General features: G+C 45.2%; 1 long non-coding RNA gene across 1 annotated transcript; it reads right to left on the bottom strand.

The window, feature by feature from the left end:
- Window positions 1-615: 615 nt before the first annotated feature.
- LOC309659423 lies at window positions 616-12,110 on the bottom strand. Its single transcript, XR_014262799.1, has 2 exons — window positions 11,940-12,110; window positions 616-3,226 (listed from the first exon to the last, which is right to left on the bottom strand). It is a non-coding gene; the product is annotated as an uncharacterized lncRNA (long non-coding RNA).
- Between the last annotated feature and the right edge of the window lie 12,965 nt (window positions 12,111-25,075).

Genomic DNA, 25,075 nt, shown 5'->3' with positions numbered 1-25,075 from the left:
CCTTGATGGTGAAAAGAGTCCTCCTTTCATAAGAAGAAATGTCGTACCTTTGGTTTAATGTTGGCGTCTTCATTTTGTCTTATTGACTTCATGTGGCTGGTCCCTAGATGCCATGGCTTGGGGTATTTTAGAGAACTAGAGTGGTTTTGCAGTAATTAAGGACTATTTGGTTGAAGATCCACTTGTTACTTTGGGGTGGAGGGGTTGCCATTCGTTTTCATTGCTGTCTAATGTAATAGACTTGGCCTAAGGTAACCAGATAGTTTAAAATTAAAACTAAATTTGTCCTAACATAAGCAATTCAGATCCACCGAAATTTATCCAGAAATGGTCAATGCACTTTTTGACTTCTTGCTACGTTGATCTGACATCAGTGTCCTTTAAGCAACAAACATCATTCTAGATTTGGGTATGGTGTAAATTTGAAAAAGCATGTTTTTTAAGGACCAGGCAACTCAGACTCTTGGGTGATCATGTGTGCAAGGATCAGTATATGAATACACAAGTACATATCCATTCTGTCGTGTAAACTCGTGAACAGTAAGTTTCACTGAATTGCTTTTTTATCACTTAAAAACTGTTTGCTTCAGAAAAATGAGAAACTCAACAAAACAGTTTTATTGTTTTTCTCTTGCTTTTATCAACATGTTGCAATCGCATATATTGAAGGACAAATTCTTTCCAGAAGACACACAGAAACAACCTCTTAGAAATACTGTTCTTGGGCAGATGAGGACCCATGACTGGGAAGGGACAAGATACACGTATCAGTCAGCAAAAACACGGGCTTAGAGTGATCCCTGTCTTTTGTGGTTCAAACTTTCCTCCCAACAGACATACAATTAAACAAGTTCAAAAAGAAACCAATCTCATTCTTTTCACATCCAGTGGCTCACAAACTTTGGGGTATATCAGGATTGCCTGGGGGTTGGTACAATGCAAATTTTGGGCTCCTGCTCTCACATATTTGGTGATTAGGAGCCTCCAAATCTGCTATTGAAGCAGATCCCCTGGCTCTGATGCAGGAATGTGTCAAGATCATGTTTTGAGAAATGCTGGATGAGGCACAACTCAGAAGAAGACACAGCCCCAACCTTGAACGCAATGCATTTTTACCTTAAAGGCAATTTCAATTTTCATTTGACAGGTGCCATCAGCTGTACTGTAGTTAAATTAGCTGATGAGGAAGGTATCCTAGAGATGGGACAAAACGTTCTTCACTTGGTCCATGCATGGAGGGTCCTTGGTGCCTTCACTTGTGTGAAACTCTTGTGGGGACACCAGAAACATCTTGTGCACTTTCATTCCATGTGTTCTTTTCCAAGGAAGGAACGGTCATTTGAAGAGCAAATCACTTGCCCTCCTCAACCGAACTCCCTGGGGAGACTCAGCAAGTATTTTTTAGAGCATGGCTTTCTGATCAGGCCTCTCTGGCCAGTCCTCTCCCAACTGGTGCTTGGACAAGATTTGACAGTCTGGGCCAAATCTGAAATGGGTTTCTGAAAGCCAATTTTGGAGCATTTGTGATTGAGACCGGCCAAATCATGTGTCAGGAATGTCTAGTTCCTTCCCTGTGAAGAGTGACAGTGTTTAATGAAAAAACACAGCTCTGAAAATTGAGACGTTCCATGCATTATCCATATTCATTAAACCTGGAACAAAACCCCAGGAAACGCAGACACCTCCTATCATCGACACTTCACCTTTTCCCGGTGGTTATTTAATACAAATGCCATGGAAGCTATTCTACAAGGAAATACCACGTGGCAGCATCTGCCAGGCCACTGCCCCCTTTCTTCTTGTCCAGCCTGATGCTGGGCAGTGGGAGGAGGGGGGCGTGCAAATTAAATAAAACCTTTAAAAACAAGATTCTGGCCGGGACGTCTACTGCGCAGATTACCAAATGGATAGGCATTTTATTTTGCTAAATGAAAGGGCTAGTTTATATCTTCCCTGGATCATTTTCTAACCTAACTGCAGTGGAAACATTCTCAGAAAGAAAGACTCTCTTGTCTTTTTGCCCTTTATATTGCCACTGGTCATCCCACTCCTAGAACTTGGGCAGGGATCTGCTGCTTCTGCTTGGGGACCAGGCCAGCCAGCAAACTCTTCCAGGAGTTGACTGACACCAGCGTTTCATTAGATCACAGTCAACTCAGAAGCCCTCAGTAGTGTTGTGTTTAAGGGTTGACAGCATTCCAAGCCCATCTTTGGTGGATGGACATGGGCTGTTTCCCTGGCTTCTCTAGACAGGGAACCACAACTAACCCAAGCTGTGTAAATGCTATAGACTGGTCTTTTGTTTGCGGCTTTGTTTTTGCTGTTACTCATCTAACAGGAGTTTTCCTCTGAAAGGAAGCCATGAAAAGATGGCTCCCCTGTACGGCACAGAGAACCATATTCAGTATCCTATGATAAACCATAATGGAAAAGAATCTAAAAAAAAAGAATGTATATATATGTATAACTGAATCTCTTTCCTGTACGGCAGACATTAACACAACATTGTAAATCAACTGTACTTCAATTAAAAAAATAAAAAATAAAAAAACAAGAACAAACAGAACAAAATTAACATAAAGCCAAAAAAAGAAAAGATGGCTCCCCAAGAACTACAGGGAATCCCCTAGACCTGGTCCGTGGTTGATCCTCTCTTACCATCAAACGTCATGGTTTCCCTCTCAGAATAAAGGTCAGGGGGTGGGTGTGGCCAATGTCTGCCTCTGACTCCCCCCCTTTCTACTTTCCTCCCTCTTCCTCTGGCAGCAGCTAGTGGCAGAAACAGACTGACCCTGGAAAGCGTTTGCATTCCAGTTCTCCTACCCACATGACCGCTGGCAAGTTTCTGAGCTGTTCTGAGTCTTCTTTCCTCAACTGATAAAATCAGCATGGATAATACCTCAAAAGATTTGGGGGTGAATTCCGTGAGCTAGGAAATATAAAAGAGAACTAAAGGATGGGTCTTTCTTTTTGTTTTGTCTTTTTTCCATGAGAGGGAAAAAGATTCGAGGGTGGGAGGAAACTGAGGTTGTTCACTTGGTACTTGGAAAATCTCTTCCTTACTGAAGCTTTGGCGTGTCGTCACTCTAACCACACAACTGTAGTGATGCTTCAGCCGCCTCTCTGCAGAGTTCTGTCCATCTAGATCTGAGTGCACTGCACACACTCTACAGGGGGCCTTCCGTGCAGCCTCTGCGATGATCATGATGATGAAGCCACTTCCTGCCTAGAGGAACACAGTAATGCTTCTCACTAAAGTGATCTAATTTCACAGGAACACTTTTTGTGCGTATTTTGAGTGTAAATGGAAAACAACCTTTAAAATAGTCATTTTAGAGTTCGATAGCTGGGACTTCAAGGGGTCTGCAATACCTCTGAAATTATATGAATGTTTATGTGTACTGTGTACAAAAGAAAATTTCCAAAGAGAATCTCTATAGCTGTACTTCCAATGAAAGTATAATGTGAGCCATAACACGTAACTTAAAATTTTCTAATGGCCATGTTTTAAATAAATTCTAATATATTTTATTTAACCCAATATATCCAAAATATTATCATTGGAACATGTCACCAATATTTTAAAAAATCATTAGTGAAATATTTTACAACTTTCCTTTCTTTCTTCGTTTTTAATTTTTTTTACAAAATTCACATCCTAGCGTGCATCTCAGTTCAGACTAGGTCTATTTCAGGTGTTCAACAGCCACCTGTGGCTAGTGGCTCCCTTACTGGACACGGCATCTCTATACCTTTCTTCAGATTTTCACATCCCATTGCTAACAGAGAGTGTCACAATGTGGCGGTGAACAGCAAGAGATTATCATTGAAAACTCCAAAACTGAGTTCTTGGTAGTCTCAATAACAACTCAAATTTCTCCTTATGAGTTCAAAAGCGCTTTCAAATAAATGATCTCATCAGATCCTCATAACAACCCATGACATGGACAGGGCAGATGTAATTTCCTCATATTATAGCTTAAAAATATTAAATAATTGGCCCAAAGTCAAAGCACTAAAGGTTGGTGAGTTAGGAACTTGAACTGAGGCTTGGGATTCTATATCCCTGGGCCTCGCTGAGGAAGAGGCAGCTGCCTCTGTCTGCCATCACACTGCTATGGGAGTAACGTTTGTTTGCGTCTCCAGCGGCATAATAAGGTTCAAGAGGGTGGGAACTGATAGGCCTCCTGCCCACAGTACCTGGCACGGAGCAGGCACGTCGTTTTTACTTGAATTAAATTCAGCTGAACCAAAAGAGTCATCCACACCAGACCCCTCATAGTTATCACCCAATCCACTCCATCTCTGGGACCTTTTGGTGAAGCCAAAACCACAAAAACCACCTACGTGCTGAAGTCCTGAATTGCCTTTGTTCACCCTTGGATGCCCCTTTATTCCCCAACACACAAAATATAGCTTAGGGAGATTTTTCTGGACAAATAACCTTCATTGTGGCTCTGTTTTCATGCTCACATTGCATTTTTTAATGGAAATTTACATCTCCCATGGGAAAAACACCTTGAAAGTAGTTTCAAAGTTCCTTAAAAAACTAAAAATAGACCTACCATATGATCCAGCAATCCCACTCCTGAGTATGTATCCAGAGAAAAACCATACTTTGAAAAGATACATGCAGGCTTCCCTGGTGGCTCAGTGGTTAAGAATCCACCTGCCAATGCAGGGGACACAGGTTCGAGCCCTGGTCCAGGAAGACCCCACATGCTGCAGAGCAACTAAGCCCGCACACCACAACTACTGAGCCTGTGCTCTAGAGCCCATGAGCCACAACAACTGAGCCCGTGTGCCACAACTACTGAAGCCTGCACACCTAGAGCCCGTGCTCCACAACAAGAGAAGCCACTGCAATGAGAAGCTCGCGTACTGCAATGAAGAACAGCCCCCGCTCGCCACAACCAGAGAAAGCCCGCGTGCAGCAACAAAGACCCAATGCAGCCAAAAATAAATAATAAGTATATAAATAAATTTATTAAAAACAGATACATGTACCCTAATGTTCACTGCAGCACTATTTAAAATAGCCAGGACATGGAAGCAACCTAAATGTCCATTGACAGACGAATGGATAAAGATGTGGTACATATATACAATGGAATACTACTCAGCCATAAAAAAGAATGAAATAATGCTATTTGCAGCAACATGGATGCAACTAGAGATTATCATGCTAAATGAAGTAAGTCAGACAGAGAAAGACAAATATCATATGATATCACTTATATGTGGAATCTAAAAAAAGATACAAATGAACTTATTTACAAAACAGAAACAGAGACTTCAAAAACAAATTTACAGTTTCCAAAGGGGAAAGGTGTGGGGAAGGGATAAATTAGGAGGTTGGGATTAACATATACACACTAGTAAATATAAAATAGATAATCAACAAGGACCTACTGTATAGCACAGGGAACTCTACTCAATACTCCATAATAACGTATATGGGAAAAGAATCTGAAAAAGAATAGATATATGTATATGTATAACTAAATCACTTTGCTGTACACCTGAAACTAACACAACATTGTAAATCAAGTATACTCCAATATAAAATAAAAATTAAAAAAAGAAAGTAGATTCAGTCTGACTTGTGATTTGGATGCCAATTTCCACCTACCCAAGACCACCTAAAGAAGCCCAGGGACCACCCCAGGAGCCTGGTGAAGCTACAGCACCAGGGAAATACCTCATTGCCCTTCCACCTTGCCAGGCGGGCTGGGTTGAATCACGCAGACCTGGGAGAATGGTAAAACCCCTGACAAGCGATGTCAGAGGGCGGCTTGAAACCTTGGTGGAGACACAAGCCTGTTCCCAGCCACTCCCGGCACAATCTCCAGCTGGCCCCTGGCTCACTTTGATGTCCCTGTCAGCACCAGCCTCCTTCACTGAAGGTGCCTTTCTTGCCTGTGCAGCAGCCTGGCATTTTGGGTTACTGTGCCAGGGTTTCCCTGAGACCCCGGGCCAGGTGCTGAGAGCTGCTATCTTGCCAGAGGTGTTGGGGTGTCAGAGCAAAGCAGAGCTCCAGGACTGACCCTGTCTGCCCCACATCCTCATCAGCTGCTTTTTGCCAGCTTGCCACTGGGCACAAAAGAGGAATTTAGAGTGCAGGGTACAAGCAAAAGCTTATTCTGAACTTTGCGTGAGCTCCTTAAATCAGACAGGCAAACATGCCATAACTCAGGACCCCACATGCGCCCCTACAAATGCAAAATGGGATCCAACTGAGCCCCATACTATTCCTGTCAAATGTGCCTTATTTTTGCAACATTTCTCCATGAACTAGTTTTTCTGGAAAACACCCAAAATCATAAACACATTTTGGTTGAAATAATAATTTTAAAAAGCTTTGTTAAATGAACAAACTGAGCTAAGTGCAGTGAAAGAGTCACGATTCATTCCGTTAATAATTGAATACCTCCTGTTCCTGAATGTCAAAGTTTCAGGCACTAGAGAGAACAAGGTGACTAAACCATAGGGTCCCTTGTGAAGTTTACAATCTAGTGGGGATGGGGCAGACAGTAGATAAGAAAACAAATCCATAAATAAGATCATTCTAATGGTCATACATGCTATGAAGACACCAAAACAGGGTAATGGGGCACAGAAAGATACTGGGATGGGGAAGGCCGCTTAGAAGGGTGGCCTGAGAAAGCTTTTCAAAAGAGGTGACACAGGGGCTGTGGAATGAATGACAAGGGGCAGCCAGCCACATGAAGATCTGGGGAAAAGTGTGTTGAGCAGAAGAAAGAGCCAAGGCAGGAGTGAGCCTGGAGTGCTGGGAGAGGCCAACATGGGCAGAGTGTGGCGAGCAAGGGGGAAAGTGGTAATGAATGACATTGGGAGGTTATCAGGGCCCCATGGCGTTGAGTATGGATTCTACTCAAAGCATCAAGCAAAGCCATTGGAGGGCACCAAGCACGGGAGTGATATGAGCTCATTTGGGCTTTCTGAGGTCCACCTCAGCTGCCACTGGGGATGGATGGTGGAAGGGGCCAGAAGGAAAGCAAAGGGCTGTGGTGGCTTCCCCTGAAGGACATCTCAACTTAGAGAAGGAGCAAACACAAAATACCTAGAACTCAGGTCAGAGTGCTCTAGTTAAGTTTTACAACAGAGCTTTAAATTAAAGGCTGAGAAAAGGGCCAGTGAGAAAAAGCTATTCCAGCTGAGGAAATGGGAGCATTCAATGGAGCTGCAGCAGGGACCAAGCCTGAGGCTGCAGGTAGAACACATCTTTTTTTTTTTTTTTTAATATGTATTTTATGTATTTATTTATTTAGGCTGCACCAGGTCTTTATTTGCAGCACATGGGATCTTCGTGGTGGCATGCAAGCTCTTAGTTGTGGCATGCAGACTCCTTAGTTGCAGCATGTGGGATCTAGTTCCCTGACCAGGGATCAAACCTGGGCCCCCTACATTGGGAGCACTGAGTCTTACCCACTGAACCACCAGGGAAGTCCAGAACACATCTTGAGTTTGGTCTCCCATTGACTTGAATTTCTCAGTCTCCGCATGAAGTTAGTCTGATACCAAATAACCATTCTCAATCTCCCCAGCCCCGTGGAGGGCATAACTGCTGTCTTCTAGAGCCTTATACCCTGGTCATGGGGTATAGAGCCAACCTTTCCATAGGAACAGTACAGTCACTTCCATGTGGGTAATAGCAACAGGAAGACATCTGATTTTTTGACATGGGGAATTCAGAAGATGCTGGAAACCACAAAGGGCAAGGCCTTATTTGCTGGTTGGATACTAAGACGCATCCTGGGTGGAGCTCACTTTGGTGAAACTGTGAAGCCCTCCCAACCCGCAGGGATCAGAGCAGTTCAGAACTGCACAGGACCTCACTCACCATCCAGTCTAGCATCTCCAGACTCACAGAGTGGTCCTAGAGCAGCAGCAGCAGTGTGACAGGAGCGTGCCGGAAATGCAATCTCCAGCCTCATGATCCCATGAACCACAATCTGCATTTTCATAAGGTCACCAGGCGATTTGTGTGCATATTTCACTTTACAAAACACTGCTCTAGACGTTCCCAACCTTCAATGGGTAGCAAAATCACCAACACAGTTTTTTAAAATACTATACAGATGCTTGTGGCATGCTCCAAAGATTCAGTTTCAACTGGTCTGGGGTGAGCCCAGATAGTGTTCATATTTTTTTAAAGGCCCTTGCATGTCCAGGAGAATCTCTGATGTAATCCTTATCTTACAGATGTGAAGCTCAGGCTCAATAAATTGAGAAGATTTATGTCTTGCTAAAATGCAGGCATTTTTTAAAAAATGTAGGTTCTGTGGTGGGCCCCAAGACTCTGCATTTCTAACAAGTTCCTGGGGGAGGCCAACACTGCTCCTTGGACTATACTTTAAATAATAGTATGCGAGCTTCTCATTGCGGTGGCTTCTCTTGTTGGGAGCATGGCTTGATTTTATGTATCTACTTGGCTGGGCCATGGGGTGCCCAGATATTTGGCCAAAAAAGTATTCCGGATGTGAGACTGTTTTTGGATGGGATTAACATTTAAATTGGTGGATTTTGAGTAAGTAGATTTCCCTCCATAATATGGGTGAGCCTCACCCAATCAGCTGAAGGCCCGAACTGAACAAAGACCAACCTCCCCCGATCAAGAGAAAATTCTCCAGCAGACTGCCTTTGGACTGAAACTGGAACACTGGCTCTCCTGGGTCCCCTGGATCTCCAGCTTACCAACACACCCTGAAGATTTTGGACTTCCCAGTCTCCATAATCACATGAGCCAATTCTTTATAATAAATCTTATAAAAATTCCTTATAATAAATATAAATATATACATATATATGTATATTTTATATAAGATTTAGATAAATCTTATACTATATTAGATATGTAAATGTATCCTATATAAATAAGACATATTTATACTTTATTTTAACTTACATAAATCTTATAATTCCTTATTATATATATAAAATATTAATATAACATATATCCTTACATACCCTGTATCTTATAATTCCTTATTCTATATATTATATACATATAAATCTTAAGGATACATATATCCTTTCTCTGGCCTGATTAATAGAGCATGGTTGCAGAGTGCTCTGCTGAGGTTCCAATTCCTGCCACAATAGAGAATTCACACATACCACACATGCCACAATGGAGAATTCACACCTGTCTCCTTCAGAGTCAACTCAATTGAGATAGGAAACCCAAAATCCAGGAAACAAAGGAAAAACTATGAGAACTCTGGAAAACGACTGCTATATATATGAGTGTTAGGTGGGAGACGGGTGTTGCAGCCTGGGACAGGGACAGCAGCTGGTGCCATTCTAGGAGGATAAAGTAGAAAAAGCAGCTTGAGTTCTGCTCTTCTTCCCTACCATTGCCTTGGGACTATCAATAGTTGCCCCCTCCCCTTTAGAAAGTAATAGTAATAGCCCAGACTACTGGTTTAGGAGCAAAACTGGAGCAGCTCAGAAGTCATGTTCCAGTAAAATGTTTCTGAACACAAGCGAAGGCTGAGTAGCCTCTGCATTCCCTGCTCTCCCAACCCAGGGTTGGTCAATGATAATCTGTGAGTTCCTCTTCCCGGAGCCACTTCCCCCTCACAATCTGAAGGGGAAGACTTGGTCTCAAGAGTTGCTTGCTGGATGATACCAAATGGGGGTGTCCTATTTGGGGCTTTTCCCTGGGCTTCCCCTGTTTCTCTCCTTGTTCATGACAACAAAGGTATATAAAACAAAAATAGGGAGAAATACAAGGTATGAAAATTATATAATGGGAATAAATAACACAATAAGTCTGTTACATGGTTAAATGAATACAGCTGAAGAATAAATTAGTGAGTTGGAAAACCAGATGAGGCTATATATATCTCCAGAAAGAATACAGGGAAAGATTCAGAAATGAAAAATATAATTTGTAGAAGCATCCAGAAAATAGGAGTCATGGAATAGAAAAAATAAAATAAAATAAAATAGAAATGGAGAGAAGGAAATATTCTAAGAATTAATGGAGACAAATTCCCCCAAATTAAAGAAGACAAATAACTTCAGATTGAAAGGGTGCATAGCATTGCAAAAGGAAAGATAAGGAAAATCCAACACTTACACACATTTGAATGAAATTTAAGAACACCAAACTCAAAGAGAAAATTCTGAAAACTCTCCAAAAGAGCACATCACACAAAGGATAAAGAATCACATTTTTTAACCACCATGCTGAATGCAAAAAGATAACTGAGTATTAGTTTTAAAGCACTGGAAAAAGTGCTTTGAACCTAGAATTCCATTCCCATTAAGGTTGTTATTCAAACAAGAGAATGTAATAAAAATATTCTCCAACATACAAGGCTTGAGGAAATCAGCTATGCTAAGACTCACATTAAAACTTTTTGAGGGCTTCCCTGGTGGCGCAGTGGTTGAGAATCTGCCTGCCAATGCAGGGGACATGGGTTCAAGCCCTGGTCTGGGAAGATCCCACATGCCACGGAGCAACTAGGCCTGTGAGCCACAACTACTGAGCCTGCGCGTCTGGAGCCTGTACTCCTCAACAAGAGAGGCCGCAATAGTGAGAGGCCCACGCACGGCGATGAAGAGTGGCCCCCGCTTGCCACAACTAGAGAAAGCCCTTGCACAGAAACGAAGACCCAACACAGCCAAAAATAAATAAATTAATTAAAAAAAAAAAAAAAACTTCTTGAAGATGTGATACTCAAAAAAAAGAAAAAAACAAATCCAGAAGAAACTGTAAGAAATACACAAAATGAAAGGGATCACACATCTTGGAATTTTTGTTGCTGTTGTGGATATTAACATGGGGAAGATATGTTCAGAAGATATGAAAGCATGCTAAAGCTATATAAAAGATATTGGTATGAAATTTTCTAAATAACAGAAACAGGAATTTTTAATTTTTAATCTTTTTACTGAAATTAAAATTAAGAAGACAGAAACAAGCTTAAATACACCAAAAATTAAATAAATATAAGTGATCTAAATTTTCCAGTTAAAAAAACAGAAAGTTTTCAGATTAGATTTTAAAAACAAAATCCATCTATGTACTATTTGTAAGATAGATTGAAAGCATTAAAAACATGAGAAAGTTAAAAATGAAAAAATGAAAAAAGATAGCAGACATATGTCAATATTAGATAAAACATACTTCAAGAGAAAAAGCATAATTAGGACTTGAGAAGATCACTCAATAGTGGTGACAGGGTTAGTTCTCCAAGAAGACATAGCAATTCATAGTACGAATGCATCTAATTAACTAGCCACAAAATACAAAAAAAGATAGAAGTTCATAGGAAAATTGACAAATCCACCAACACAGAGGGAGATTTCAATTATTGGTAGGTCTCAATTACTGAAAAGTTGGGCAGACAAAAACCAGCAACACAATTAACAAGCTTGACCTAATGACCATATACAGAATTCTGCAACCAGTAATTAGAAAATGCACAGCCTTCTCACACATGCATGAAACATTTATTTTTTTTAATCTTCTAATAATTAATAGAGGTTTTAGTTGAGTTCACAGACTCTCAGAAAAAGACTACATTTCCCAGCTTCACTTGCCTCTAGGTATGGTCATGCGACTAACAGCTCGCATGTGGGATATGGCAGAAGTGATATATTTAACTTCTCCCTCAGGCCCTTAAAGGGCCTCCTACTGCCTGGATCAAGAAACCGTTGAGAGGTATCTTAGATCATGCAAAGGGCGCAGAGCAACAAGACAGAAAGAGCCTGGGTTTCCCGTCCCGACACTAAGGGTTGCTCACTGCTTATTCTCAGGATGTTTCATGAGAAAGAAAATTGTATCATGTTGAAATCTCTTCTTGAAGTGGGATGAGTCCCCTTCCGTTTTGTCTCCCTCAGGACCCCTAGCACAGCGTATGTATTGGAATTGACAAAACTAAAGCCATGCACACCAGACTCACCCCAGATAGAGAAGACATTAATGAGGATGATAGACAGGAAACCAGCCTTTGTCTTGCAGCAAAAATCTTAGATGCCGGTGGAGATTTTGAAGGAAGATCTCAACATGATCAGAATCTTCCACCAGTCAGTTCCGGGATACCGATCAGATATGCAGGGCCTGATGGGAGGGGGAGGGGGAGGGGGAGGGGGAGGGGGGAGGGGGAGGGGGGAGGGGTCCAGGGGTCCCACAGGGGTCCCACCCGAGGGGTCCTGCCCACCCTCATTCCCACAGAGGGGGAAAGGCGGAGAAATAAAGAGGAACCAAGGGAGGAAACGCATGCTTCGCTCACGTGAAGGAAGTGACAGCAACTGGCACAGGAGAGCAGCCGTTACCGTAGTCAGGCTCGGTATGCCAAAACCATACTTGTTTTGAGATTGGATTGGAGGGAGGAGTGCTCCTTTGTAAAAACTAACTAGTTTCTGAAGGCAACAGGGAAAACTGGGAGGCAGGTGGCAAGCGCAGGCCACAGTGGAAAAACACATCCTTTCATCACAAATTGCTGAAGCTGGGCGGACACAAGACTGAGGAGAACCGACGATGGAGAATGACTCAGAGGAGGAAAACTTTCTGTGGTGACGTCGACAGACTCATTGCACCACCAGAACAGGGGGCAGCCGAAGCTTAAAGTCCCTGCGCGGAGCCCCAGCCCTCTACGCCATCGTAGGGGAGGACGTGCCGGGAGTTCTAGAAGCACAGATCAACACATGAAGTGGAAAAGTACCGGTCTTAGGTGGTTGCGCCAGGGTTTCCTTCCAGGAATTTCCTTAGCAGGCTGACATGCTCCACCCACCACAGGGAAGGGACGAGGCTGGAAATGAGCCCGCTCGGAGGTCCAGGGGCGGGGCGTGCCCAGCAAATCCCCAGCAGCTGGAGGCGTCCTTGGTGTCCTCTCTGCTTCCTTCTGGAAGCCTTTCCTACCACCTAGACCTTCTCTACCTTGTCCCTTTCTTCCTTGCCCCAATACGCCCAATGCTGCCATGCTCCAAACCCCTTCCAGAACGTTCTTTCGGAGCCCTCCTCTGAACCCCCAACACCCCACACCCTAAAGCCACTTGAACCCCGCTGCGTGTCGAGGAAGGCAGCCGGGTAAAGTCCAGAGCAGCGCCACGTCCCCGGGCTATTTACAACTTAAAAGAGAACACCTAAGTGCACCCCTGAGCCTCCAAGTCAATACCTCAACCCAGGTGAGAGCTCTGAATCCCCGTGGAACTTTACAAAATACAGATTTTGGATTTCCACTGCTCATCTAGGTAAACAGAACACCCAGGAAAGGGGGTGAGGTAGCAACGTGCAGTCTCCAACCTTCTGTTTAAGGGATTCTGCTGCCTGCCAAGGCTGACAACCAGGGCTGGAGGCGATGTCCAGAGAGACGATGATACTTTAGAGCTCCAGCTCCACTAACTCACAGGTGTAAAAAGTTAAAATGAAAGTAAAGATATACCGAGAACTACAGAAAGCGTTCAAACTGTTGTTCTTGCCTTCCTCACTCATCTCCCAGCCCGCCTGGGCATGGTGTCCAGCTTTTTCATTCGGAAAAGGGAGTGGGGTGAAGAGAAAAGAGTAGGGCCAGGCATTACCGACCCCCTTCAAAGCCACCTGCACCTGTACCTTTCTGCTTCCTCCCCCTCCCCAGAGACTGGCAATAAATGGCTATAAATAAGTAGCAGCTATTAATAATTTCCTTACTATTAGGGTAATGTTTAATCTCTTATTGTCAACCAAACTGGTCTGTGGACAAAGATTTCTGATTTATTATAGTCATCACTACCTTAGTGTTAGTCTTCTCAAAAGAAATATTTTTGCTTCATTTTTATTAGTGAAGTGTAGATTCTTGAATTTCTTGACAAACCAAAATTCAATCAGTATTTTTATTATTTGTTCCCCAGCCTCTAAGTCTTCTAAAACCCAACCAATTATGGTCCTACTTCTGAAGGGCCTTAATTAGCTTGCTAATAGGCATTCCCTGTTTAAGGACATGATCCTGAACAAGCACACAGACATCTTCAACCTCAAATGTCATTTACATTGAGTTACTCGTTGAACTTGGCTGTTGCCCCCATCATGTCTCAAATTAAATTAAAACCAGGTTTCCCATCCAGGCTCTCCACCATCAGCCCTCCCCTACCTGAGAACCTTCTTCTTGTGTCCCCTTCCCCCAGTGGATGTCTTCCACTCCCTCTTCCTGGAAGCTTCTCCTCCCTATGCTATCTGGCAAGCTCTCCTTCTTCCTTTAAGACGGAGACCTACACCCCCCTTCCCTTTCTAGGAAGCCTTCTACACGCTCTGTGGCAGGGTTTGCACCTTCTTCCTCCAAGCCTGCCTTGACCAGAGCTCAGATATATTGTCCTGGAATATCTACACCTCCATCCTCCCAGACTTTGAACTCTTCAAGTGCTGGAAATGGGGCTTGGTTCATCAATGTATGCCCAATGTCTTGCACAAAACCTGTCTATAGTAGGTGGTCAGTAAATGCTGGAGGGGTGGAAAGAAAGTACAAATGAAAAAAGCCCACGTGCAGCTCATTTACACAACACTCACTCTCTCCTCCATCTTTCTCAACTTTCATTCTTTTGGTTTAGAATAACCTGAAAGCCACACACCTACCATGAGGGCAGGGATGGTGTCCATTCTGTTCTTTGTTGTATCCCCAGTACCTAGGACCGTGCTTGGCACACGGTAGATGCTCAAGAGCTATTTGTTAACTATATGGATCAATCCTTTAAACCTGTTGCTCAAAATCCACCTCCTCTACCCAGTTCTCTCCATCCCCTCCCAGCACTATCCCCAATAGTGCCCTCCTCTTGCTTCCACATCTCTATGGCGTGACTAAGTCAAACATGACAGAAGAAGCAAACCCATGCTTGGATAAATCAATCATTTCAGGAGCTTCCTGCGCAAAAGCAGATATGATCTGATAATCCATTCGATTACCACTCAAGTAAAGACGAAGGTAAGTACCAGAATGAAAAGCCACCTTCTGTAAATCTCTATTCATCCTACCATTCTGTCTTGATCTGGAATTTTGGTGCATATACTGGTTTGGAGTTTAGGTAAAGTTTTTCCACTGTGATACAATCCAGAAATTGACCATGTACTTATTTTTCCCTAGATACAAAAGAAAGAAAAGAAAAGGAGTCTGCTATGCAAACTTTATAGGTAACTATGTTATTATTATTAGTCAGGTAACTATTTGAGTAGGCGGAAGAACAGGGTATTCTGCTCCGTTAAACACTGTGGTGGATAGAGAATTGCTGTTTACATCATTCATTCCTCCCTAAGTTCACTCTGAGAGGCATTATCTTTTTACAAAAGGTACAGAGGTCCCGTGGTTAAAGGACCCATTTGAAAGGGTGCTGCGTGCATTAGCTGGGCACACGCTGCCCCTCCACATGCTCTGGGTCTGTCTGTGCCTCGGTGCCCACCCTGTAACACTTTCATGTCAATAAACTGCAGTGACTCCTTGTACCGGCCTGGTTGCCAATAAAACCAGCCACCGACCTACCCCTCCAGCTCTCGCACTCCCAAACTCCATCTTCTTGCAAGCTCTAGTGGGAAACTCAATTATTTTACTTTAGCTTACTCTTTCTATTTCCTTCCCCTTCTATTTATTTTTCTGAAGGTTAGAGCTACAGAGGACTTTGGTATACCCAACGAGCCATAATTTTTATAAAACAGTGCTTGAGGGCCACACACCACAGGATAAAACAGCAGTAAAAACCTTATGCTTCAAGCTTAAGTTAATCCTTTTTGAAGGATTTTGATGGATCTCATTTTGAGGTGAAAAAGATGCATTTTGATGGCTCTCATTTTAAGGTGAAAAAGATGACTTGACCTTCTGCATCCGGAGAGACAGGTGAAAAACCTGGAAGATTGATCTAATCAGACCTTGTAGTCAGGCCTGGAGTCCCTGACAGATGAGTCACAACATGGCTCTCATGATATTTCTAATAATAACATCAACAACGATAAAAATAATGGCTTCCATTTTATGAAGTAGGCATTATTATTCCCCTTTTACAGGTGAGAAAACTGAGGCTTAGGTTGTAAAAAGCCAGGATCAAAAGCTAGTAAGTGAGGTTGCTGATACTCAGACACATCTGTGTGATGCCAAAGCTCATCCTCTTAGCTACTCTACGCATCTGAGGTCATTACCAGCCCCGTTCTGTGCATGCGTGCATGCACACACTCATCCCAAAATTAGAGAGCATTTGTGATTATTTTGGCTGCCCGGCATCTCTGCATTTGGGGGATGCTTCATCCTATGGATGCATCTGGTGGGAGGCAAGGTCAAGAATGTCCTCGAACAGAAGCTGAAAACACAAACTACCCCCCTTCCCAGCCAACGTTGCCATTAGGGCTCAAGCATATGGCCAGGGCTCAGCCCATCCAGAGTCTGACTCAGGAGCGGTGATGGTGAGAAGCAGAGCCCACAAGAAGTTGTTCCAGTGCAGCCACAGAGGCCTCCACACTGCAGGGCAGAACCGAGGGCCAGTGTCCAGGGTGGGTGTGCGGTCTCGGCTAGGGTCGTGGCTGTGGTCTTGGCTTCCTCTGTCCTGTCCACAGCCTTCTGTTTTGCTTTATGAGCTTGGCTTGTGATCAAGTGGGTCCACCCACCAAGGCCAAGCATCTCCACACTGAGAGTATCAATGCCAAGTATGTCCTGAGGTGTGGAGGGGAGCTGACTAGCCAGTGAGCCTCTCCAGCCTCCACCACGTGACTCCTTAACTCCACATGTAGCCAGAAGTGAGAAAGTGCTAGACAGCCTTTCCGAGCAGGAGAACCCATTTAATGGTCTGCTTGGGCTGCCATAGACTAGACAGCTTAAACAACAGACATTTATAGTCTCACAGTTCTGGAGGCTGGAAGTCCAAGATCAAGGTGTCTGCAGGGTTGGTTTCTCCTGAGGCCTCTCTCCTTGGCTCGTGGATGGCCATCTTCTGGCTGTGTCCTCAGGTGGTCATTCCTCTGTGCCTTTCTGTGTCCTAATCTCCTCTTTTCATAAGGACACTGGTCCAGTTGGATTAGGGCCCCCCCTTATGGCCTTATTTTAACTTAATCACCTTTTGAAAGGCCCCCATCTCCAAATACAGTCACATTCTGAGCTACTGGGGGTTATGGCTTCAACATATGGATTTGGAGAGGGGACACAATTCAGCCCACAGCAGTATCAAATAATTTAATTTGTCCTCATTATACTTTAATACATGTTAAATGTTAGCATATGTTAAGTGAGGATCTGTTGAATGAGGGTATGTTAATAAAACATTGAAATTGGTATTTCATGCATCACAACATCACCTGTACTTGAAATTTGCATTTGAGGAAGTGGGAAACTCGTCAGCACAGCCTGGGTCAACCCCTTACAACGTCCTCAGCTCCCTAGGGTCTGACACCCAGCAACTGGGACCTGGTGTCTGGCCGGGGTGATGGCCCAAAATCTGAGCTGACTGCTGCCACAAGGAGGCTTCAGAGAGAGGAACAGCACTTCTTCGCAGCCTGCCTGTCCGGTCATCCTGTGTGTCCCCAGCTCCTCACTGATCTCTTGGGGTCTCTGGGCTCAGACCCCATGCTCTCAGCCCGAGGCCATCTTGAGGTCATCAGCTGCTTGGAGCCAGACTCCGTCTTGCTCCCCTGTAGATGTCACACAGCAGACACACTCACCTGTCAGCAGGCTGGGCCCTCAGCCACCTGAAGTGTTTTACCTGCCACCTGAGCCTGCGCTTAAATGGGAAGAAGTGATTAGCAAAAGGGCTTTGCTTTAAACTTAGGCAAAACAGTGCATGTGTTCCAGAAGAGACTGAGGGGAGAGCTGGTAAGTGTCCTTAACTGAATCAGTTATCCATTTCCACAAGCCTTACCTTTCTTCTTAGTTTTAAATGCAATCCACAGAGCCTCTCCTCCAAGCTTGGTAGACACTATCTTTTCCCCCAGAAAAATGACTCATGGGAGAATTGCAGACCCTCCTGGGAACTCTGAGGCTCTTAACAGCACCCACCCCACCCCACCCCCATCCTTTTGCAAATCAAGCAGCCTCTATGGAGGGTTCTTCTGCAGGGACATCAGATGTGTCCTCTCTCAAGAAGCTGCCTCCACCCAGAGGCCATGTCATGTTGGGAAAGGAGACTTGAGCTTGAATCAGAAGAGATGAGTTTAGTCTCACTCGAGGCTTGCTGACTGTGGGACCTTGGGCAAGTCATGGAGGGCTCTTTTCCCCAGCTCTAAAAAATGGCAAGAACAGGATTGGCCCAGTCTGCCAAGGAAGCTCTTCAAGGAGGCAGACAAGATAATGCACCAGAAAGCACCTGGGAATAGCACTGAGCTCTTCAACCGTTTGCAGCCTCCCCTCTCCCCCACATTCCTGCCCGCCAAGGTCCTGCCCATCCTCCAAGGCCCATCCTAGCTTGTGGGTTTGGGGGAGTGGGGAGGGCTGGGGGCCTGGGCAGTGTGCAGAGAAGAGCATGGCTCTGCTGCGGGAAGGATCCTAGAGGCCAGAGCCAGCATGACACAGCTGAGGTCACTTTCCTCCCAGGCTTGGAGGGATTGTAGGTGGGAATCCTGTCTTGGAAGTGCTGTGATCCAGAGGGGGTTTGAGCAATGGGGGAGCAGAGGGTGCCCTAACAGAGCCCCAAATCCAGCTTGGTGTCATCCTCTGGGTTTATTTGCATTAATTGACACTCACCAAGACTGCTGGGAGAATCTTGTTGAAGGAGGAAAATTTAGAGGAGTATTTAAAGGAAAATCGGTTCTGTTGGTCTCAAGGACTGGATGAGCCCCATGGAGAGAAGGTTGTAAGAGTTTCTATTTTTGAATAGATGGGGTAAATGGGGAGGCATGGGTGACAGTGGGTATCTTAGTCTGTTTGGACTGCTGTAACAAAATACCACAGACAGGGTAGCTTATAAACAACAGAACATTTTTTCTCAGTTATGGAAGTGGAAATCCAAGCTCAGGGTGCTAGCATGGTCGGGTGAGGACTCTTCTGGTTTGCAGACTTCGCACTGTGTCCTCACACGGTAGAAGGGGCAGCGAGCTCTCTGGGGCACTCTATTAGTGCTCTCTATTATAAGGGCACTAATCCAGTTCATGAGAGCTCCACCCTCACGACCTAATCACCTTACAAAGACTCCACCTCCTAACACCATCACACTGGATATTAAGAGTTCAATGTATGAATGTGGAGGCAGCACAAACATTCAGACTAGAGTGATGGATGATGCCTATCCAGTGAGAAAACCATGTCGCCCAAGGACTGTGCAGCTCAGGGACACCTCCAGTTGACAGCCCTTTGCACGTAACTGTAATTAGAAAGCTCCCTTCTTCCTCAGATTTTTCTTAAGGACTTCCTCAGATGTCCCCTCCTTCATGAAGCCTTTCTGGATCCCCCAAAGGTGAACCTCCGCAAGCACCCTCACCCCTGTGTACCTGGCTCTACCTCCTGAGAGGGCCAAGCAGAATCTGAGGACCCAAGTCCTGATTCCAACCAAGAGCATGATTTCTGCACAAGTTACTTCTTCTCTCTGGATATGAGGATAAGAGTTCTTGCCAGACCTGCCTCTCAAGGTTGTTAGATGTGAGGCTCAAATGGATAATAAGCATGGAAATACCTTCCCAGCTATGATGCCTTAGGCAATTGTCAAGTTTTATTATGACCAGACTGTACGTTTCTTGAGGACCCAGGGACACACAGGTCTTTGCTTACCTTTGTATTTCTCATAATACCGAGCACCTAACCTGCTCAAAATCCTGGGCCTCTTGTTTGGTCCCCATGCATATAGTCAAGAAGCCCTAAGTCTTGCCTCTAGAGTCCAAAGCCCCAGAGGGCTATGAGCCCCAGCATCTGGGCACTCATATACCTGGTGTGACGGACTGAACGGTGTCCCCCAAAATTCATGTGTTGACCTCCTAACCCCCAGGACCTCAGAATGTGACCTTGTTTGGAAATAAGATCATTGCAGATATAATTAATTAGGATAAGGTCATACCGGAGTAGGGTAAACCCTAATCCAGAATGACTAGTATCCTTATAAAAAGGAGAAATTTGGACACAGACATGCACACGGGGAGAACACCATGTGACAATGAAGGCAGAGACGGAGTGATACATTTCCAAGCCAAGGAACTCCAAAAATGGCCAGCAAACCACCAGAAGCTAGAGAAAAAGTCAGGGACAGATTCTCCCTCACAGCCTCAGAAGGAACCAACCCTGCTCACACCTTGATCTCAGACTTCTGGCCTCCAGGACTGTGAGACAATCAGATTCTGTTGTTTCTGTTGTTTCAGCCACTCAGTCCGTGGTACTTCGTTTTGCAGCCCTAGCAAACCAATACACCTGGCAATCCTGTCAAGTAATGATTTGCCATATTTCCCAGACAAGCAACTGCTGGCTGGGTGAGGGGAACCCTCAGAGACACTTATCCAGCTTGTTTCTCCAGGAATATGAGCTCTCCTGAGGAGCTCCCTACACGACCCCACAGGACATGTGGGGTGTGTGTGTGTGTGTGTGTGTGTGGTGTGTATGGGTATGTGTGTGCTGTGCATGTGGTGTGGTGGTATGTGTGTGGTATTGGGTATATGTGTGGTGTGGAGGCGGTGGGTGGTATAAGGGAATGTGTGGTGTGTGTGTGTGTGTGTGTGTGGTGTGGTGTGCGTGTGTGGTATGGTGTGGTGTGTGTGTGTGCGTGTGGTGTGTGTGTGTGTGGTGTGCTGTGTGGTGTGTGTGTGTATGGTGTGCGTGTGTGTAGTGTGTGTGTGTGGTGTGTGTAGTGTGTGTGTGTGGTGTGTGTGTGTGGTGTGTGTGTGTGGTATGGTGTGTGTGTGTGGTGTGTGTGTGGTTTGTGTGTGTGTGTGGTGTGTGTGTGTGTGTGTGTGTGGTGAGTGTGTGTGGTATGGTGTGGTGAGTGTGTGTGTGTGTGGTGTTGGGGGTGGTATTGTGTGTGTGTGTGTGTGTGTGTGTGTGTGTGTGTGTGTGTGTGGTGTGTCTCTACCCCACCTGCCTTCCACCCAGGGCCCATCAAGCCAAACTACTTTTATTTACCTTCCCATCAGCTTAGAAGCAGAGAACGGAAGAGACAGAAGGAAAGAAATACTAATCCTTCCAAGATCCCTCTCCATTTCCTTTTCCTCTCCTTCCTGCCCCTAAAACCCTGTGTCAAGTGTCAACCTTGAGAATTGAGGTGAGCTGACATTTTCTTAGCAAGCGGTTCAGTTCTGGGCCCTACAGCAAAAAGCAGACATCTGTCTTCTTTGGCTGAAAAAAAAAAAAGTTGGCAAGACAAAAGCACACACACACACAAAATAAAAGCAGAAGATGACACGGACCCTCCCACTATTAATGTCCCTTCCGTTCCCCAGATTAGTATCTCCAATATAAAACATTGTGCGGAATCTATGCCAGGCCTACAGCACAGCTTCGGAGATGGGAACAGATTTCACGTGAAGTGAAGTGCACACGTTTGGGGGCTGTGACCGGCACTAGCAACGTGTCCTTTGCCTTTGGAATCCTGAGCCCCACACAGACCCCACAGGTGAGGCAAAGGCCAAAAGCCAGACCTGGAGGCTGATTCCTGAACAGACAGCCAGCTCTCACCAGAACTCCGAGGCAGGGGCCCGCGAAAATTATGCGGCCTCATGTGCTCAGCGGTATCGCTCATGTGCCTGCATATTTTGGACCTTCCCTTGTCCGGTGGGGATTGTTTGCGTGGAGTGACCCGGTGCTACCAGGCCAGGGACAACCTTGTTTTTGAAAACATCGTTTCCCGTAATAGCTTGTGAAGAACTAAAAACCGAAATGGAATGCATCCAGGCGCCAGAAACCGTCTCCTGCCGCATTCTCCAGACTGAGATGATTCTCATCAGACTCTCCTCAGATGTTACCACCTCCTCTATGTCCTCCTGAGGCAGGCGCCCGGCCCCAAAGCTGCTTTGGGCCAGACCTCCACTTCCAGAATGTTCTTCAAAAGACATCCCAGCAGGAAGATGTGGCAGGCCGTTTGGTCATCCAAGGCAAGCATGGTAAGAAATGGCTCCATTCTGTCAGGGGATAAAAATGCTACCACATGAAAGAGGTGTTCTCATCTACTTCCTCACAGTGACCCGGAGGCATCGTTCCGTGGGGTTTTTGTCCCCACCTAAGAGGAGAAGAGGGGGAGATGAATGCCCAAGGTCATACCACCAGACCGAGGGATCCTTTGACCCCATATTCTTTCCATCACTCTAGAACACTGAGCATAAACAATACATGTACTTACATAACTCAGCCCGGTTGGTTGTGTATAAATGGTTACTGAGGGTTCTGTGTGAGTTCATGGCATGTGTCTGATTGTAAACTGGGATGCCTCTTCTTCTCCCCTAAGAGACTGTGGAATATTCTTTGAGGATCAAAGAGCTGGAGAGCAGTAGAAGAAAGTGTCCAGGACAAGAGAAAACCCAAAGGGAACCGCAGACCAATACAGCAGAGTAAGGAGTTGCCGGAAGATGTGGGCTGTGGGTGAACAGATCCCCTCAACTTGACTCCTCAGCCAGCAAGGCCAGGCAGGAGGCAGCCAGGAAGAGGAACTTGATTCAGATCAAGTCCAAGACCACAGGGACTACCCCCACACTGGCCAGAGCTGTCCTCTGCCCCCATGACTGCCGCAGAGGTTCTGGTCAGCTGCACCCACATCCTCACTCCAGGGTCAGCTCTGTGGTTCTGGAAGACCTGCCCAAATGAGTGGCCATGAGTGACCCACCAGGAGAGGTCAATGAGGGGACCAGAGTGGGTGACCTGCCAGCTGCTCCCAGGGCCTCCGGCTACAGCAGGAAAGACAGACAGCAAGCAGCTGGCTGGCCCAGGAGGGGTTATTGCATTTAATAAACGAAGTGTTCAGACATTATCCAGGAGAAACTGAACCCTCATGCGTGCTGATGGGAATACAAATGTTGCAGCCACCATGGAAAACAGTCGGGCAATTCCTCAACAATTTAAACATAGAGTTACCCTATGACCCAACAATCCCACTCCTAGGTATGTACCCGAAAGAACTTGAAAGTAGGTGTTCCAACAAGAACGTATACAGGAATGTTTATCGTAGCACTACTCACAATAGCCAAAAGGTGGAAACAACACAAAGGTCCATCCAATGCATGAATAGATAAACAAAGTGTAGCATATCTATGCAACGGAATATTATTCAGCCATAAAAAAAAAGAAATACTGACACGTGCTACAACATGGATGAGCCTTGGAAACATTATGCTACGTGAAAGAAGCCATACACAAAAGGCCACATATTTCATGCATCCGTTTAACGGAAATGTCCAGAATAGGTAAATCCATAGATACAGAAAGCAGATTTGCGGTTGCCAGGGGCAGGGGAGCGGGTGAGCAGAAATGGTGAGTTACTGCTTGACGAGAACAGGGCTTCTGTTTGGGATGATAAAATATTCTGGAAGTAGAATGCACTTAATGCCACTGAATTGTACACTTTGAAATGGTTAAAATGATAAAATTTCAGTTGTGTGTATTTTACTACAACTGGAGGGAAAAAAAAAAAAAGAAGACTGAAAAGAGAGTTATCCAGAAATTTTTCCAGTTCGAAACATTTGATTCATTGAAAAGAAACTTGATCCATGACAGATGAAATGCTAAGTGTCAAGCTTTTAGTCATTCTACGATGTCAGGTTTGCTTCATCTGGAAACATCACGTTTGCAGAGTGCTTGCTGGGTCCAAGTGCTTAGATTTCCTCTCATCCTCATGGCGGCACCGAGAGGGAGATGGAGCCGTGGTGGTTTCCTTCCTGCAGGCGAAGCAGCTGGGGCTCGTGGGGACAAGGAGCAGGGACTTGCTGAAGGTCACACAGCCTCAGGGGTGGCAGCCCCTAGACTCTGGTTCAGTGCTCCTTCCCCCACAATCTCCTCGCTGCCTCTTTACGTGGCATCTCAGGCCCGAGCCTCAGAATCCCTGGCCGAAAACCTCTGCCCGAAACTCAGGAAACGCCATAGCGGGTTGCCTGAGTTCAGTGATGACATCAGAGAAGCTTGTGTTATTCTTCTGTCCAGATTCTGCCCATGGGGAGGCAGCCGGTCCGCCCAAAGGCAGTGGGGGAGTGGTGAGGATCTTAAAACCAATAAAGGGATTGTTTTTTTCTTTTTTCCTCCCCAAGATCAGTCGCCTGGCTGTGTCCTTTTAAAAAAACATCTCAAGAACTCAAGCACTCTTAGATTAAACCATGTGACATCTGTGTCTGCAAGTATAGTGGGTAGAATTGTGTCCCCCAAAAGATACGTTAAAGGCCTAACCCCGGTACCTGTGAATGTGACCTTATTTGGAAATAAGGTCTTTGAAGATGTGATCAAGTTAAGATGAGGTCACACTGAATGAGAGTGGGCCCTAGCCCAGTGACTGGTGTCCTTATAAGAAGAGGGAAATTTGGACACAGAGACACAGGGAAGAAGGCATGTGAGGACAGAGGCAGAGATTGGAGTGATCCAACCATAAGCCGAGGGACGCCAAAGACTGGACATCAGAAGGTGAGGAGAAGCAGGGAAGGATCCCTCCACAGAGCCTTTGTCAGGAGCATGGCCCTGCCGACGCCTTGATTTCAGACTTACGCCTTCTAAAACCATGAGAGAACAAATATTAAAGTTACCCAGTTTGTGGTGACTTGTTATGGCAGCGTTAGGAAATTAATACAGTGAGGCAAACAAGGTTGGACATCAGCCATTTCACATGGTTCCAACTAATGGATGTGCCTGACATGAGCCGCTATGACCTCAGCTGTCCAGAAGATGCTAAGCTGGCCCGGCTTGCTGGGCCCCTGGACGCAGTTGTCATAGAGGTGGTGCCATCTTGGTGCCCTGGCCTCACAGGGACAGTGGCTGACCCTTGACAAGCCCTGCCCAGGCCTCAGCCCCTGTATCTCTTCTCTTTCTTCCCTCCCTCACTCATTCCCTAGGCCAAGAAAGCAGCCACAGATGATGATGAACTGAGTTCCTATTTTAAAATTTATACAGAAAGCAAAGTCTCCTTGAAAATTTCAAAAAAATAAAAAGACTATACATCAACAAGTGAGCATAGTTGGGGTCCTATAAAACTTTATTTGTGAACACCAAAATTT

The sequence above is a fragment of the Balaenoptera physalus genome, assembly GCF_965194825.1.
Source record: "Balaenoptera physalus genome assembly, chromosome: 4".
NCBI lineage: Eukaryota > Metazoa > Chordata > Mammalia > Artiodactyla > Balaenopteridae > Balaenoptera > Balaenoptera physalus.
Note: the sequence above shows the minus strand (reverse complement) of the source record. Positions and strands in the feature narration are given on the sequence as shown.